Below are 18141 nucleotides of genomic sequence, written 5' to 3' on the forward strand. Positions count from 1 at the left end.
TCCCAGGGAAGAGGAACAGTACCACCTAGTGTTCAGCAGCTTGCACCTATCTAGCTTTTAACATTTCACGACTGAAAGAATTTGAGAATCTCGTTCAGCTAAAACAGATTTTGGGCTGACGTATAAACAGTTGATTCATTGCCAAGAATAAATGATGCAGTCATTCCTTTTATGCTTGGAGAGAGGAAGGATGGATTGGAAAAGAAAAAGAGGGTAAAAGGGTGTTGAGGGTTCCAATTATGGGTCAGGATACAGCCCTGCAGAGACTGTCAAGGGAGGCAATCAACCCACACAGGAGATCTCAAAGGCTTCTAATTTTGCAGAGGGCTGTCATTCAACTGGGCAAGGTTAAAGGGGACGTGTGTAGTGAGCTGTCCATTGTGCTAAGGCCTAGGGGACACAAGAGGGAGCTATGCCAAAAAACCCAAGCTGGAAGTAAACATCAAGGTCTGTGGAAACAAAGAAGGGAGCAATTAACTTGACATGTATAAGGGACCGGGCAAACAGGGTCCTCTTCCCAGCTCTACCATTCCCTCACTGTGGGTCCCCAGACGAGTTACCTTAAGTCTCTCCGAGCCTCAGTTTCCTCCATGAAAATGATGATGGTAATAATGACCACACCGTATTGCGAGGATTAAAAACTGTATGTGAAAGAACCTAACACAATGCCTAACACCTAAAAATGTTCACTAAATGTGAATTCCTATTATAGAGGAGGCTTCAGGGAAGGTGTCATTGGGCAAGTGACTTTTGAGCTAGATCTAAAAGAGGTAAGAGTTTCATTTTCTCGGCTGAAGAACTCTATCCCCCCTTAATTGAAGAAATAACTCGAGATGGATGTGCTTGGAGCAGTGAGGACTGATCGATGTATGTACCCCTCCTTCTAGACAGATAAATGACTTACTACGAGATGTCAGTGGGTGACAGCTGTCACAGGCAGATCACCCAGACCTCCCAAAGAACGAGCAGGTTACCCCCAGGTGGAGATAGCATACTTTCTGTTACCAATCACCCTTCTCTGCAGAGCCATGGGTTGAGATTGCAGGCTGTGTCCCTGAGGGTGTTCACAGGCTGTGGCTGAAAACGGTAGGTCAGGGAGGTATTTACTACAGACAGCAAGAAAGGTTATTCTTGCACTTTCTGAGAGCAATCTGCTGTTTTTCTGCCTCTAATGGATTCAGAAGGCATTGTCACTGCAGAAGACCAGGCTGATTCCACCCCAAAGATACTTCTCAACAGCACCTGTGCTTTCCCGGCTGGTGCACAAGACACATTTAAAAATTCCTCGGCTTTTAACGATGGAACTTGCAGATTCTTCCACATCCTAATCGATCATCACAGGAACACTTCAGGAAGGAGGAAATAGGTATCTGTTGTGAAAACAAACAGGCTTCTTTCCCTACACACGGCCAAGAGCAGGAAACTCGTTCTGCACATCTCTGTCTTGCTTAGAGCGCCACCTGCCGGTCCAGAGAGGTGCCTTCCTACCCAGGAGATCTTTTCCCTGTAGGAATCCTACAAAATTCATGCTCCTTCGCAACCAAGAAAAATAGAGATCAGCACTGTACTAGGCATCAGTACATGCCAAAGTGCAAGTGACACATGCAACCTAAGAGACACCTTATTTCCAGCTAGGAGGGCAGGAAGAGACATCAGAGCAAAGAAATCAATTTGTGAATATATCAAAGTTAAACTTAACTCAATGTGAAAGCAATAATCGAGCCCAGCAATATGTGCCTAGTGTTATTAGGTGCTGATCATACTGAAGGGGATACAGTGTTTTACCATCACAGAGCCAACTTCAATAATGAGTGACAATTAAAATACAGAGTGAGAGGGGCGCCTGGGTGGCTCAGTCAGTTGAGGGTCTGACTTTGGCTCAGGTCATGATCTCGCGGTCTGTGAGTTCAAGCCCCACGTTGGGCTCTGTGCTGACAGCTTGGAGCCTGGAGCCTGCTTCAGATTCTGTCTCTCTCTCTCTCTGCACCTCTCCTGCTCACTCTCAGGCTCTGCCTCTGTCTCTCTCTCTCTCTCTCTCAAAAATAAATAAACATTAAAAACATTTTTTTAAATAAAATAAAATACAGAGTGAGGGGGCGCCTGGGTGGCTCAGTTGGTTAAGCGTCTGACTTCAGCTCAGGTCATGATCTTGCAGCTTGTGGGTTCAAGTCCTGCATCGGGCTCTGTGCTGACAGCTCAGAGCCTGGAGCCTGCTTCAGATTCTGTGTCTCCCTGTCTCTCTGTGCCTCTACCACTAGCGCTCTCTCTCTCTCTCTCAAAAATAAATAAATACTTTTAAACTGTTTAATAAAAAAAAAAAAGAGAGTGATCATGTGACCCAATTATAAAGAGCATGAAGGGAGCCTAAAGAAGACAGAAGGTTGAGGGGTCTCCGAGTACAGTTCTTAAAAAGCTAGACAGGTAAAGGCAAAAAGAGGGAATGAAAGAGGCGTTCAGTTTGTGGGGATTAATAGATATATTTAGGGGTGTAGATCAGAGCAGGGGTCATCCAGGGGGTGCCCCAAATCACTGATGGGGAGGCCCCAGCCGCACAGCTTGTACCGTATCCCCTCATGCCCCAGCCAGGGCTGAGTGGACTAGGAGGGGGCACATTACCCAGCCTGAGCTGGGGCGTTAGAACAGAGACTTCAGGGTCTCTGATTGGGAAGAAAGGCGTCTAACTTGAGGTGTCAAGAAGCCAGGACTGGCTGTGCAGGTGAAGCAGAAGAGAAATAAAGTCTTCAGGAGGAAAAAAAAAAAAGTTCCGTTCCGGTTCAGCACCTCTCTGCTACTGTTGTCTCTCTCCTGGGTTATTTTAGGAGCCTCCTAACACGCGTCCCTGCCTCTGCCCTCGCCCCTCTCAGTCTCCTTTACAGCAGGAGGCGACTCCGTCCCAACTCTAACCAGACTCCTTCAGTCCCTCCTTAACTGTGTCCTAGCGTCAGACCTCAGAGTCGAGACCTAAAACAGTTCAAAAAACCCACATGGCCTCCCCCAGAATCACCGATCTAATCTCCAGCTAACTTCCCTCGGGCTCACTCTGCCCCTCCCCCCACGCCTCTCTGCTGTTGCTGGAAATGCTGCCTCAGGGCCTTTGTGTTCCCTCTGCTCTCAGCCTAGAATCTCTTCCTCCAGAGGGCCAGAGGGCTGGTAACGCAGGCATTCACCCCTTTAAGGTTTGTTCGAGGATCAGGGCACCAGGGTGGCTCAGTCCATTGAATGTCAGACTCTTGATTCCAACTTGGATCATGATCTCACGGCTTGTGGGATCGAGCCCCAAGTTGGGCTCTGTGCTGACAGTGAGGATCCTGCTTGGGATTCTCCCCCCCCCCCTGCCCCCCCCCCCCCCGCACGTGTGCTCTCTCTCTCTCAAAATAAATAAACTTAAAAGAAAGATTTGCTCAAATATCAACTTTTCAGTGAGATCTCTTTATTCCCCAATTAAAAATTAAAACGCTGTATAATATCTCCTACCCCCTGTCCTTGCTGTGTTGTTCCTAGAACTTATCACCATCTGACACACTACAGATTTTCTTTATTTAGATTGTATACCGTCTGGCTTTGACCCCACCACCACCTCCAACTGTTGCTAGAATATGGGGAAGAGATTTTAACCAATTGGTTAGCTAATTAATGCATTAATGGAGTAGATGGGTGCATGCAGAAAGCTCCTTCTGGGTCCTAATTGTTGTTCTAGCTCTTAATTCACCTGCTCCTGAACCTGCCACATACCTGCCATTGGGTCCTAAGTAACCCCTCTGCACTTTATGAGGAATTCTTCTTTGGTTGCTTAAAATAATCTCAGTTAATTTTTGTTGTATGGGCAAACTAAAAAGTCCTACTGGATAAAATGAGAGAACAGTCTTTGAAGATGCTCTATCTGAAATAACTTGTCCTCTAAATATCCTGAAGCCTTGCTCCCTTCCGTCACTTAGGTTTCCGATCAGGTGTCTCTGTTATCATAGAGGTCTTCTCTGACCACCTTCTCTGAAATAGCAACCTTCTAGAATGGATCTCAAGTGTTCTCACCACACACACACACAAAAAAAGTACCTATGTGAAATGATGGATTTGTTAACTAGCTTGATTGTGGTAATCAAGGTATATGTACATCAAAACATCATATTGTAGAACCTAAATATATACAGTTTTTATTTGTCAATCATAGTGATATACAACTGGGAAAGAAAATAAAATGGCGCCCTTCTGTCTCCCCATCACAGTCTATTCCGACCCAAACTACACGTCTCTTCGTAGCACGTAGGGCTAGTCTGATGATATATTTATTTGCGTACTGCTCCCTCCACTGGAATGTAAACTCCAGGAAAACAGAGACATAGGGTTTTTATCACTGGATCCTCTGTGTTTAGAATAGTCTAGCACCCAGCTCACACTCAGTACCTGTGTGTTCATCTATCCCACAAATACGTTTAAAATGCCAGTCACCGTTCCCAGTGCTGTGGAAACACCTGCCCCGCAGGAACCTACGTTCTAAGAGGACATTTTTGTTAACTGTGAAGTGAATACACTCAGAGGTGAGAAATGCAGAGGCTGTGCTGAAGTGTTGCTGGACCTGAGAGTTGAGACAAGAACTGAACTTGAGAGACCACCATGGAGACCCTGGTGAGTCGTAGAAGGTTTTGGTTGGTTGCTTGCCCACATCCACCTCCCCCCCCCACACCAACAGAACACAGATTTTCTACTGGAGAACTACCCTCCCTCCAATTTCGGCAACACTAGATCGATACTACCTTCAGCTCTAGGAGCCGCGCTTCAATAGACGGAAGCGATCAGCATGTGACCCTTTGGCCACCAACGTTGGTTTGCAGTAGAACATGTGACTCAGTTCAAACTAGCAAGGCAGGAAGACATATTTGTTGAAGCTTCTGGGCAGGAAGTGCCTCTCTTTTCCATAGGAACTAAAGGAAAGGAACCGCTTTCCTGTGGATAGCCAGGTTGAAGCTGTGTGTTCCAGAACCCTTGCAGCAAACATGGCTTCCAGAAGCTAAAGAATGAACAGTACAGGGTGGCATGTGGAGGGCAAAGCAACATATAGAAAACGACAGAGTTCAGAGAATTGCCCTGATGATGTCACAACCCCCTGGAACAAACTGCCTGAAGCACAACTTCTGAACTTTGCTGTCCTACAAGCGAATACACGCCCTTTATGGATTAAACCAGTTTAATATTTGTCAAACTAGGAAAGGAATACATGTTTGTTGAAACATGAGAAATAGTAAAAGAATACATAAGACAGAGCTAATCAGCTGCTTCTATGTTCCTTCTCATCCTATCTTCTGAAATATCCAATATTAACAGTTGGATGTTGGTATGGGTTGGAATGTGTCTCCCCAAAATTTCCTATGTTGAAGTCTTAAGTTCCAATATCACAGAATGTGACTCTATTTGGAGATAGGATCTTTAAAAAGGTAATTAAGTCAAAATGAGGACTACAGGTGGGCCCTAAACCAATAATATTGGTGTCTTTATAAGAAGAGATTAGGACAAACACACAAAGGGAAGACCATGTGAAGATATGAGAAGACAGCCATCTGCAAGGCAAAGAAAGAGACCTCAGAAGAAACGAATCCTGCCAACACCTTGGTCTTGGACTTCTAGCTTCCAGAATTGTGAGAAAGTGAATTTCTGTTGCTTAAGCCATTTAGTATATGGTACTTTGTTATAGCAGCTGTTGCAGACTAATACACATTTGTATCTTTCCACACCTACCTCCTTGCTTTCATCTACACCTACAACGTATCTACACACAACCACGGATTCTGTCTTTGTTTCTATCAAAAGATTCCTACAATACACGCGCTTTTGTCACAAAAAGCACGGGTACTGCTAAAAATCAGCTGAGACCAGTCCATCTCACCTATTTCCTAATTTTACATGCATGTGCATGTAAATAAATATAATTTCATATAAATGCCATTATATACAACTCGGGGTCTGGAGGAAGAGTTTTTTGTTTTTCTGTTTGGTTTTCTCATTTGTTGTGTGTTTTTGTTTTTGTTTTTGTTTTGGGGGGGGTACTGTTTTATTTTACTTTCATTTCTTCCCCAAGGTTTGTCTCTCTTCTTTTCCTTCATACCCAAGATAAACCAAATTAACAACCTCATGTGTGTCCCAGCACCCACACTTTTCTCTGCTCCATGTAACCTTTTTATTGCCAAGTTATAGCATTCCAACCCAACTGCACAATCTCTGGGAGCTGATGGCTATAACACAAAGATGTGCCTTCACCCCATCCAGTCCAGTCCCAGGGTGGATCTCATGATAGTTCACGGTGGACCTCATTATGCCTTAGGGCTCAGGGGTTAAAATGAGAGCCCCAGATGGGGACTTTGCCCAAAGCCAGAAGCAGAAGAAACATGGCTGACCACATGTGACCTTATGATTGCCTTTGTTAGCACACAAGAGACACCTGCTGGAGACGGTCAAGATTGGTGGGAAAAGCGAAATTGTGCCGTGGCTGCTGGATACCCTGTAGTAGTCGGAAAACCCTACAAAAACTGTTTTGTTCTCCCCAATTTAACTCTCCCTGCCCCGACGTCGCATTTAGATGATAACATGGGAACAGACTGGTCTCCGAAAACAGCTCAGACGCACTGATGGCAATCGGTTGATCCTGTCTTTAGTGTAAACATGACTTATCTGTGTTAACGGCAAAATTACACAACCATGTTTTTGTGCCTTTATAGATCCGTAAAGTATGAGAATGAGACAAGAAGTTCCCATTTACCTTCCTTTTAAAGACTCGAGTTATCGAACCAGTCCTGCTGCACTTTGCTCAAGGTGATCTGTCCTCAGCAGGGTAAAGGCAGAATAGATCAGAGAGACTCCAGACCCAAGGAAGCGCTGTGAAGAAAACAGTGGAATTTCACACAGGATGGCCTCCAGGTACGTGCCATTCAGAAACCAGCTCTGTGGCCGCTGAGCTCACAGTTTTAGGCCACACATCCACACACCAGCAGCCTGTCTGTGCCCTACCATGAGCTTTATTTTATGCAGCAACTGATTCCACCTCTTTCTCCAGCGTGAGATAAATGCTCCTTTGGGCTCGCACACTAGAAATATCCTGTATTTCAGAAACAGAGTGTTGGGGTGCCTGGGTGGCTCAGTCAGTTAAGCGTCTGGTTCTTGATTTCGGCTCAGGTCCTGATCTCATGATTTGTGGGTTCGAGCCACACATCCGGCTCTGTGCTGACAGTGTGGAGCCTGCTTGGGATTCTCTTTCTCCGTCTCTCTCTCTCTGCCCCTCCGCTGCTTGCTCTCTCTAAGATACATAAATAAACTTTAAAAAAGAAAGAAAGAGAAAGAAACAGGGGCGTCTGGGTGGCTCAGTCGGTTAAGCGCGTCCAACTTCAGCTCAGGCCATGAACTCGCATTTCATGAGTTCAAGCCCTGCATTGGGCTCTGTGCTGACAGCTCAGAGCCTGGAGCCCACGTCAGATTCTGTGTCTCCCTCTCTCTCTTTGCCCCTCCTAGCTCATGTTTTGTCTCTCCCTCTCAAAAATAAACATCAAAAAAATATTTTTTAAAGAAAGCTTTATAAAAGATAAATACAAGAAGACAAAATGGAGGGTTTTACAAATAGATAAACTCTTCAAAAGAGATTCTGAATAAAAGATATGCACAGGTTAACACATGTGAAGATGGGAAAAAAACAATGATAATCCTCTCAAGCAACAAGTGCAAATCAGAACCATAATAAAATATTTGGGGTCAATAAAACAGCAAAATAAAAGATAATGTAGTGTTGGTGAAAATACAGGGAAACTGGATTGTCACACAGTCCATGGGAGAATAAATTAGTACCAGCTTTCCAAAAAGCAATTTGATAATTCATAAGCAAATAAACACGTGACTACTTTTGAACTGCAACTCTGTTTATGGATGTTAATTCTGGTATACAAATATTTATTGTCTTAGTAAGCTGTTCATAATACACGAGGCTGTTAGTTTTTCAGTTTTTCTTTATTTTTTAATTAGGCTTCAGACCCAGCATGGAGCCCAACACTGGGCTTGAACTCACAATCCTGCGATCAAGACCCTGCGACGAGAACTGAGCTGACACCACGGGTCAGAAGCTTAACCAACTGGGCCACCCAGATGCCCCAATATATGAGGTTTTTAAAAATATGAATGAAAGAAGCTTATCGATGAGGGCATCAAAGGCAAGCTGAGGACAAAGCACAAGCTGTCACGCCGCACACACCCCCACACACCAGGTGGGATACCTGTGACATTCTTCAGGCTCTCCTGGCTACCCAAGAACAAAGGAAAGGGAAAAAACAAGTGGTTAACTGATAGAGATCACAGTCCTGCAGGATGAGTCTCAATCAGTCTGCAACTTAATGATTTACAAAAAACAAAAACAAAAACAAAAACAACAAAAAACAAAACAAAACAGGCAATCTCCAGAAACCTATAGTCACAGTTTCCTGGAACCCTAACATCACCCTCCCGTCCAGTGATGGGGGGAAAGAAGACAAGAAGAAAATGTAAATGAAATTAAATTCCTTTGTAAACTGGAGCCCACCGGACAGATGCTTGAGGCTGGTGGAGTAGAACATTTCTCCAGCAACTCCCTACTGTCTTCATGTTAATGCTCTGCTAGGGGGAAAAAAACCACCTTAGCTTGACAATAGCTGGGCCTCCAGTATCTCAGGAGTTCTCTTCAGCACACGAGGTTTCTCTTTGGAAACCTCCCTTTTGCCTTTCCCTCCCCCAACTCCACAGTATTTAACCAGTCACCCCTCACCACCCCAGTGCAGCTCCTTCTGCCCACAGGTCCTGTCCCCGGGCTCTAATAAATCATCTTTTGCACTAAAGACCTCTTAGGAACTCCTTTTTGGCCATCGGCTCCTGACCCCCACCCTCCCTCCGAAACTTCATCACCTTCCTGGATGTAGTTTTAATCCCAAAAGGCTAGAGGGATTCAGATCATTCTAAGTGCCTACTTACTGCACCTTTTAAAATGCTGCTAGACCCACTGGTCACCATCGAAGCTACAGTAAGGAAGACAGTAGGCTAAAGACTTATTGCATTGGTAGACCGCTAATTCACCTTGCGAGAGTCCCAGACCCCCTGCTCTGGAGGTTTTTAGCCTTCTCGTGCCCTCAGCCTGGACAAAGCAGTTGGCTTTGGAGTTAGACAGACTGGTCTCACACTTGTCACTCGTTATCCATGTGTGAGGTCAATTGTCAGGCTTTGGGCTTCAAGGTCCTTATCTGCAAAAGGGGGGGTTATGTTCCCTGCCTCGGGGGGTTCTGCAAGGATTAACTGAAAGAGTGCACATTAAATGCCGACCATGGTGCCTGGCGCTTAGGAGTAAATGGGCAATAAATATCCCCGTGTGTGTGTAGTTGGGGACCGTCCAGGGCAGCAGTGAATTTCTTGGGCCTGTGATGGAGGGGCTGGCTAGTGTCTCCAGTGTCCCCTTGTGAGTGAAGCATGCGATGAGTAGGGTGTTCTCATGGGTCAACAGCCACTTCTGGTGCTTTTATTTTTACTGCCTTTGTAGCAGAACCTTGATAAATTACAGCTATTTGCACAAAACTGGATTGCACAAATTGGATATCTGTGTCCATGCTTTGCTTCCATCTCATGCTGAGGTAATAGGATTATTACAAAGTGTGTGTGTGTGTGTGTGTGTGTGTGTGTGTGTGTGTGTGTTTATTCTTTTATTACGGTCAGGGTCTTTTCATCCATTTCTTACTTAGTAGACAGTAAAATCCTTCCTTTGGAAATAAGGACACAATGTTAGGGAAGTACTTCTTTCTTTTTTCTTTTCTTTCTTTTTTTTAATTAAAAATATTGTTTTAATGTTTACTTATTTTTGAGACAGAAAGAGACTGAGTGCGAGCAAGGGTGGGGCGGAGAGAGAGGGAGACACAGAATCTGAAGCAGGCCCCAGGCTCTGAGCTGTCAGCGCAGAGCCCGACGCGGGGCTCAAACTCACGGACTGTGAGATCATGACCTGAGCCAAAGTCAGATGTTTAACCTACTGAGCCATCCAGGTGCCCCTCTTTTTTAAATTTTCAAAATAATAATAATAATTATTATTATATAATTATTATATATTTTTATTATATATTATATATAATATTATTATATTTTTATAATATATATAATATACATTATATATAATATAAATTATTATATTTATACATTGTATAATATATATATTATATGTATATTATATATATGTATATATATACAAATGTATATTATATATATTATAAAATATAAAATATATACATATTTTATTTTAAATATATATATATTTTAATATATACATATTTTATATATGTATATATATAATATATATGTATATATATGTATATATATGTATATATAAAATATATACATATTTTAAAATATAAAATATAAAAATATACAAATGTATATTATATATATTATAAAAATATATAAATGTATATTATATATAATAATAATTATTATTATTATTTTGCCATAGCACTCCTCAGTATCTGAAATGGTCATATTTATTAAATGCTTAATTATTCACTATCTTTCTCATCTGCTAGACTATGAGCTCCTTGAGGGCAGAGAGCACATCTGGTTGTTTTTTCACTGCTGTTCCTCTAGTACCTAGATCAGTATCTGGAACATAACTGGTGTTCAGTAAATACTTGTCAAAAGAGAAATGTAAAAGGAGAATATGCTTTTGTGAAAAGATTTGACCAGCCTGAAGCAGAGGGAGCCACCCGTGAGGCTCAGCTAATACGCTTTTTTGAAAAATTACTAGGTTACTGGACATCTATTAAAATCCTGAACAGGGGCACATGGGTGGTGCAGTCAGTTGAGAATCCAACTTCAGCTCAGGTCATGATCTCACGGTTCATGAGTCTGATCCCCACGTCGGGCTCGCTGCTGTCCCAGCTTGGGGCCCACGTCGGATCCTCTAGCCCCCTTTCTCTCTGCCCTTTCCCTGCTCAGGCGCTCGCGCGCTCTCTCTCTCTCTCTCTCTCTCTCTCTCTCTCTCTCTCAAAAATAAATAAACGCTAAAAGAAATCCGGAACTTTTGCTTTTCTGGAAAATTACGTGACTTCTGCTTCTGGGTGATGTGGACTCTTGTCCCCAGTTTCATCCCCACTGATGTGGAGAACAAAGGCAACAGAAATACAGAAAAATATTAAACTTTCTGGAGCGCCCGGGTGGCTCAGTCGGTTGGGCATCGACTCTTGATTTCGGCTCAGGTCACGATCTCACGGTTCGTGAGATGGGGCCCTAAGACAGGCTCTGCACTGAAAAGTGTGGAACCTGCTTGGGATTCTCTTCTCCCTCTCTTTCTGCCCCTCCCCAGCTCATTCTCTCTCTCTCTCTCTCTCTCTCTCTCTCTCTAATAAATAAATAAACTTAAAAAAATACAAATATTAAACTTCTTTGTAACTTACATCCCATTGACAAATACTTGAGACAGACCAAGTGACCTTCCTCCAAGAACTCAGCTGCCTCAATGTGAAGACTTTGCTAGCAGCAAAGGCAACCTTAGCTTGACATAAACCTGACCTCCAGGATCCAGTAAGTCTTCTTCAGCATATAAAAATCCCTTCGGACTTGCCTTTATCTCTGCCTATGCCCCGAGATGTACGTTAACGATTATCCTGCAAACATATGGCCCCACTGATACATATCTGAAGGGTCTCATGACTGAGACAGTAGTCAATGACCTTGTCCCAATAGCAGCAAGCCACTCAAGGGCCTGGAAACCTTGCTTACAAATTCCTTAGAGACTTATTCTATCTCTAACCCCCTCCCAGCTTGAAAGTATATAATCAGTCACTTCTCACAATCCCAGTGTAGCTCTTTCTGCCCACGGGTCCTGTCCCCGTGCTTTAATAAAACCACCTTGTTTGCACGGAAGACATCTCAAGAATTCTTTCTTTTTTTTTAAGTTTTATTTATTTTGAGCCGGAGGAAGAAAGAGCAGGGAAGGGGCAGAATCCTCCCTTGAGGTGGGGCTCAAAGGCACAAACCCTGGTACCTTGACCTGAACCAAAATCAGGGGTCAGATACTTAACTGACTGAGCCACCCGGGCACCCCTCAAGAATTCCTTCCTGACTGTTCGCTCCCAGACCCCAACATTTCACATCACCTACCACCAAGTCTCCCTCTAGAGAACAGAAGAAAAAATTTTTTTAAGTATTCCTGAATCCCAACATCCTTAGCAAACGCTTCTTATGCTTTTACGAAGTTCTTCGAGATTTCCATTGTGAAAACACGGTCAGATTTCATGGTTGTTGTTCATGGTGCAGCAATATTGTAGCAAGATTACAGACACATAGACAGTCTAAAAATATCTTTGTGCATGGTGTGGAGAGAGATCTTCCAGAGTATCCTCTGAAATATCATTCAGAGTAAAAATGCCGTGAGGCTGTACTCTCATTATTGTGGGTTCATTCCTTCTTCTCATTCACTTGAAGGTGAGAACATATTGACCACAAAGATGCCCTTAGGCTTTTGTTCTTCTACAAAGAAGTTTCCATGGAGTTCAACAGCTCTCAGTGAATCATTGTAAGACACTGTGTTAACTTCCTATAGCACACCAGGGCCATCAAGGATTTTCAACACCTTAATACTGCAACCATCTCTCGTAACATATGCAAGCCGCCTCTTAAGGAATGCAGAAACAAAATAGTTCTAACGCATACAAAAATTTTTTAAAAGACAAACATAGTAAACGGCAGGGGGAGAGAAAAATTGCCAAAGGCTCCCTGTATTCCCTGTAAAGTTTTAATCAGGCACAATTCTGTTGAGCCTGGAATGGGAAGAGAATAATGAGCTTCTATTTTGGGAGGTTATGATAATCAGAAATCCTGACAATACTGATTTACTGCAAGGCACAAAAAAGCCATGGCCTCAGCTGGCAGGGTTGAAGTGCGTCCAGTTCCAATCTCTGTGAAAAGGGGATTGGTGCTTGACTAATACACCAGATCCCTGCATTCCAGAGCTCATGACTGTCTAATCTATAAGGACTCGGGCACAGATTTCCTGTTTTTTCCCCATCTTTTCTAGTGTTTAAAAAAAAAAAATCTATTCATTGATGCAGTGGGGAAGAAGCTGAGAGGACACACAGTCCACATCCTTTTTTCAACCAGTGGGGATACCGAGGCAAAGGAAAGTTCTCTCAAGTTCAACAAATAGGATGGACCCACCAAACGGCAAGGAGTTATTTCTACTCTTTGTTTTTAAAATGATAGGATAAATTAGCAAATTTAAAAGCAAATCCTACCATTCTACTCAGTAGACAAGTTTCATCCATGCGTGCATAAAGAGTTTCGCCATTGGCATAACAAAGATGGTTATTTTCAATAAAATCGATATGGCTTGATCGTGAGACTGGATGTGGAGGCAGAGGACGATAGAAGGTGCAGACCTCTAGAAATCTGACTGGGGTAATCCGACACAGGTAAACCCCTTATGCGTTCCAGCATCCCGAGAAACATCCCGAGAAAGAAGGCAGGACCTCATTTTCACAGTCTCCTTTACAGCTAGACTCAGCCACGTGACTTACGCACCACCAATCAGATGCTCCAGAACAAGATGTCTATTCAAAAGTGAGAAGTGGCGGGGGGGGGGGGGGGGGGGGGGGGGGGGGGGGGGGGGGGGGGGGGAGGGGGCCTGGGTGGCTGAGTTGGTTAAGCGTCTGACTTCAGCTCAGGTCATTTATCTCGTGGTTCACGGGTTCGAGTCCCACATCTGGCTCTGTCCTGACAGCTCAGAGCCTGGAGCCTGCTTTGTGGATTCTGTCTCCCTCTCTCTTTGCCCCTCCCCTGCTCGTATTCATTCTCTCTCTCTCTCTCTCTCTCTCTCTCTCAAAAATAAATTTAAAAAGTTCAAAAAAAATCTGGATGGGTCAGTTGGCTAAATGTCTGATTTTTGATCTCAACTCAGGTCTTGGCCTCAGGGTCATGGGTTCAAGCCAAGGTTAGGGCATGGAGCCTAACAAAACAAACAAACAAACAAACAAATAAGAAAAAGTGAGTAATAGAAGGAGGCTACCGGCACATGGAATTTATTTTTCCAGAGAAACTTGAGAGTAAAGTAGCAGAAATTCAGCAATACAGAGGTTGGCAGGAGGCCTGGGTGGCTCAGTCCCTTACGTATCTGACTTGGGGTCAGGTCACGATCTCATGGCTTGTGGGTTCAAGCCCCGCATGGGGCTCTGTGCTGACAACTCCGAGCCTGAAGCCTGTTTTGGATTCTTGGTCTCTCTCTGTCTCTCAAAAATAAATAAACATTTAAAAAAAAAAAGGTTTTTTTTTTAAAGAAAAAAAAAAAAAACTTGGAAAGGTAAGTACATGCTCCACTCTTTGAAGTGTACATAAACCCTTTCGAAAACTAGAGAGGTCTTTTGTCAGCTTTATGACCTAGAACAGTCTTTCTCAAAGACCTGGGAGCCCTTTCTTTGTAGTGTAAACAGGAAGGGGGATACCCCTGTTCCGGGTCCCACCCCAGCCCCTTCTGTCTCCCTCTCTCTATTTCTCTCAGAGGGTGGGAACCTAACTTGAGTGGGTGCCTTTTTCCAAGTTGTAAAATAATCTCCTGTCATAAAGATATCAGAAGTTTGTTATTCCTCTGGAAAAAACCAATTAGCTAACGCAGAGGGTCGCCCCAATTACCTCGTAAAGTCAGCATGAAGTATGTGTGCCAAATGGTGCCATCAAGTCCCCTGACCTGGGGACTGGTCGTTGTCGTTTATCTGGAGAACAGGCAAGTAACAGGTGGCATCTGCTTGGCCGTGTAAGAGGGTGAGACCCCTGCTCGCGATCACTTGGCAGAATGCGTCGACGTGCAGCACGTTCTGCCTTGGAGCTTATTCGATAACAAGACTGTTTTCTTATCCTGCTACCTCTGCAGAGAGGTTTTCTGGGTTCGAAGGTTTTGTTTTTAATTGTATTTCCCAGGAGGAGGCGCTCTGTCAGCCCGGCTGAGGTCCCAGATGACAGCCAGCTGCCCACCGTGGGAATGAGCCAGCCTGGATGTCAGGCCCAGTAAGCCCTCAGACGACTGTAGCCCCGGCCAATATCTGACCGTAATTACACGAGAGACCAGGCCAGGCCCCCTAGCTGGACCAGTCAATCGTAGAACCATGAGCAGTAACGACAAATTATCGTTTTAAGCCGCTAAATTTTAAGGGAGTTATTCTTTAATAGATTTTTTTTTTAATTTTTTTTAACGTTTACTTATTTTTGAGACAGAGAGAGACAGAGCATGAACGGGGGAGGGTCAGAGAGAGGGAGACACAGAATCTGAAACAGGCTCCAGGCTCTGAGCTGTCAGCACAGAGCCCGACGCGGGGCCCGAACTCACGGACCACGAGATCATGACCTGAGCCGAAGTCGGCCGCTTAACCGACTGAGCCACCCAGGCGCCCCAAGGGAGTTATTCTACAACAAGAGATTACCAAACAAACGACTTGTTCTTGCAACTAAGAGCTGACTGACTGATACATACAACCTCTTCTTCTGTGTGATGAGTATCTTCAGAGATAGGGGTCTGTTCCATCTCTGAACCCACGTCTTGAAACGGGTGTTAACTTTGTGCACAGAGGGAGTTACTGATACATATTTCCCTTAAATCGCTTTTTGGACAGATTGCAGTTTCAATCGAGTAAAAACAACAAATTGGATGCAATGCATGTCAGTCGAAATGAACTGAATGTTTTTGTCTAACAACTGCTTCTAAAAAGCATTTTCTCCTGTTTACACACTCCACAGATTATTTCCCTACAGTTGAAAGCCAATACATGGGAAAGTACATGCAGGAAGTACCCAGACTTCTTCATTTATTCAAAACCATTTCATGCTTCTGTTCACGTCAGGTAACACCATGTCGGGTTCTGTGCCTACTTTCCCCCCATTTTAATGGTATAATTAAAAGCCTTCTATTTGTTGACCAGAGGGACCTCTTCCACAAGCATCCACAGAACATTGTCAAGACTGAAACCAAATGATTAGGCGCAAAAAATGCTATCTGCAGGGACCCATTGTTTCATTTCTGTGGCGCGTCAGCCTGTGCGTGTAACAATTGTTGGATTATGTTTCCACAGATGCGGGGTGTCTCCTGAGCCTTGACTTTCCCACACCCCTGACATAATACTGACTCGCAGCCTCCACAGCAAAAGCAGTCCAGATGCTGCCTTTCTGCTTTCTCCAGGATGTGTAAATGCCTTTTAGTTGCAATTTAAATTGAATTTTGGAAACTTAGAACTGGTTTCCTTAGTTAATCTGGACCTTCCCAGCGTGATTAGTCCCCGACACAGAGGCTCAGGAAGCACAGGTTCACGGCATCACTTTCCCATTCTTTTCCCCATCCATTTTTAAATGTTTTTAACGTTTATTTATTTTTGAGACAGAGAGAGACAGAGCATAAACGGGGGAGGAGCAGAGAGAGAGGGAGACACAGAATCTGAAACAGGCTCCAGGCTCTGAGCTGTCGGCACAGAGCCCGACGCGGGGCTCGAACTCACGGACCGCGAGATCGTGACCTGAGCCGAAGTCGGACGCTTAACCGACAGAGCCACCCAGGCGTCCCTCCCTATCCATTTTTGAAAGCCTCATGGCAAGAATCAGCAGACCATCCGTTTTTGGAGAAAATACTGTGGAAAGATGTACTGAGTGACAGCCAGACCACAAAGTCTGTTGCAGGCGACCGCCTCGTGCTCTGCGCTGATGGCGTGGAGCCTGCTTGGGATTCTCTCCCCCTCTCTCTCTGCCCCTCCCCCGTTCACACACACGCTCGCTCTCTCTCAAAATAAATAATAAACTGTAAAATAAATAAGTAAATAAGCAAGTGAGTAAATAAAAATAAAAACACAAAATGTTATGGGCGCACCTGGGTGGCTCAGTTGGTTAAGTGTCCAACTCTTGATTTCGGCTCAGGTCAGGATCTCACGGTTCATGGGATCCAGTACTGCCTCAGCTTCCTTGCTGACAGCACGGAGCCTGCTTGGGATGCTCTCTCTTCCTCTCTCTCTCTGCCCCTCCCCCTCCCCCACTCATGCTCTCACTCTCTCTCTTTCAAAATAAATAAATAAACGTAAAAAAAAAAAAAAGACAAAATGTTAGTATGCACATCCCAGGGTTGCAGGGCAGCCTAAAAACAAGAATGTAGGCAATATCCTGAGTATTGTGTCTGGTTCCTTGCACAGGAGTAAATCAGTGTCACCTTTGATGACTGTCACATCCAGGGCAACACTGGGAGCAAGTTGGGGGCACTGTGCTCTAAGAGAGATATCACAAGATGTAGAACAACAAGAAGAGAAGGAGGACAAGGAAGAGGGGCAAGAAGAGGAGGAAAAGGAAAAGACAGAGGAAGGAGAGGAAGATGGCCAAAATGATGATGGGCCTTGACATAATGAGAACTGGGCAAGAGAAGAGACATCACATCCGGAGGGTATAAAGCACGAAGGTCACGAGAACCTAAATGCCTCATTGCTAAGGAAACAGACCTCATCATTCAGCATTTATATACTGAATGCTGATCTTGTGCCCAGCATGTTCGCAATATTTTTAACAAATTTGTTAATGTTATTTATTTTTGAGAGAGAGACGAGAGACGAGAGAGAGAGAGAGAGAGAGAGAGCAAGAGCGGGGGAGGGGCAGAGAGAGAGGGAGACACAGAATCCGAAACAGGCTCCAGGCTCTGAGCTGTCAGCACAGAGCCCCACGCGGGGCTCAAACCCACAAACCGAGAGATCGTGACCTGAGCTGAAGGCGGACGCTTAACTGACTGAGCCACCCAGGAGCCCTGGCATGCTCACAATATTAAATGTAGATATGGTTACTTCCTGCATGGAACTTACAGTCGAGAAAGCGTAATATCAACCAAATACTAATGAAAACACACGTTTGATGTTCTGTTGTCTTTTGCACATTTAGAGTCCCTTGAAGTCCGTGGCATGACCTTCTCCTGATACTAAAGCAAAAGGTTATTTCTGAGTCAGAGGGAGATAAATTAGACATCACTGGTATTTTCTTCTTTATACATTTAGCTTCTGCGTTTTTCAGATTCTCTATGATTGGTGTGTATGTCTTTTAAAAACATATCTTTTCCATTAGACAGATTGTATTTTCCTCTCCAGCTGGAGTCATTGGCACCTA

At 44.2% G+C, this 18141-nt stretch overlaps 2 long non-coding RNA genes across 4 annotated transcripts in view; one reads left to right on the forward strand and one right to left on the reverse strand.

Annotated features, from left to right (window-relative positions):
• Nucleotides 1-18141, reverse strand: part of LOC102964948 — an 81490-nt gene that overhangs the window by 48426 nt on the left and 14923 nt on the right. For all 3 annotated transcript variants that reach the window (XR_006212983.1, XR_006212982.1, XR_006212984.1), the window contains exon 3: nucleotides 6749-6864. This is a non-coding gene — a long non-coding RNA (uncharacterized LOC102964948). The remainder of the gene's footprint in view (nucleotides 1-6748; nucleotides 6865-18141) is intronic.
• LOC107179686 lies at nucleotides 6829-8530 on the forward strand. The gene is made up of 2 exons (XR_001510359.2): nucleotides 6829-6906; nucleotides 7999-8530. It is a non-coding gene; the product is annotated as an uncharacterized LOC107179686 (long non-coding RNA).

This window comes from Panthera tigris, chromosome F2 (assembly GCF_018350195.1).
Source record: "Panthera tigris isolate Pti1 chromosome F2, P.tigris_Pti1_mat1.1, whole genome shotgun sequence".
NCBI lineage: Eukaryota > Metazoa > Chordata > Mammalia > Carnivora > Felidae > Panthera > Panthera tigris.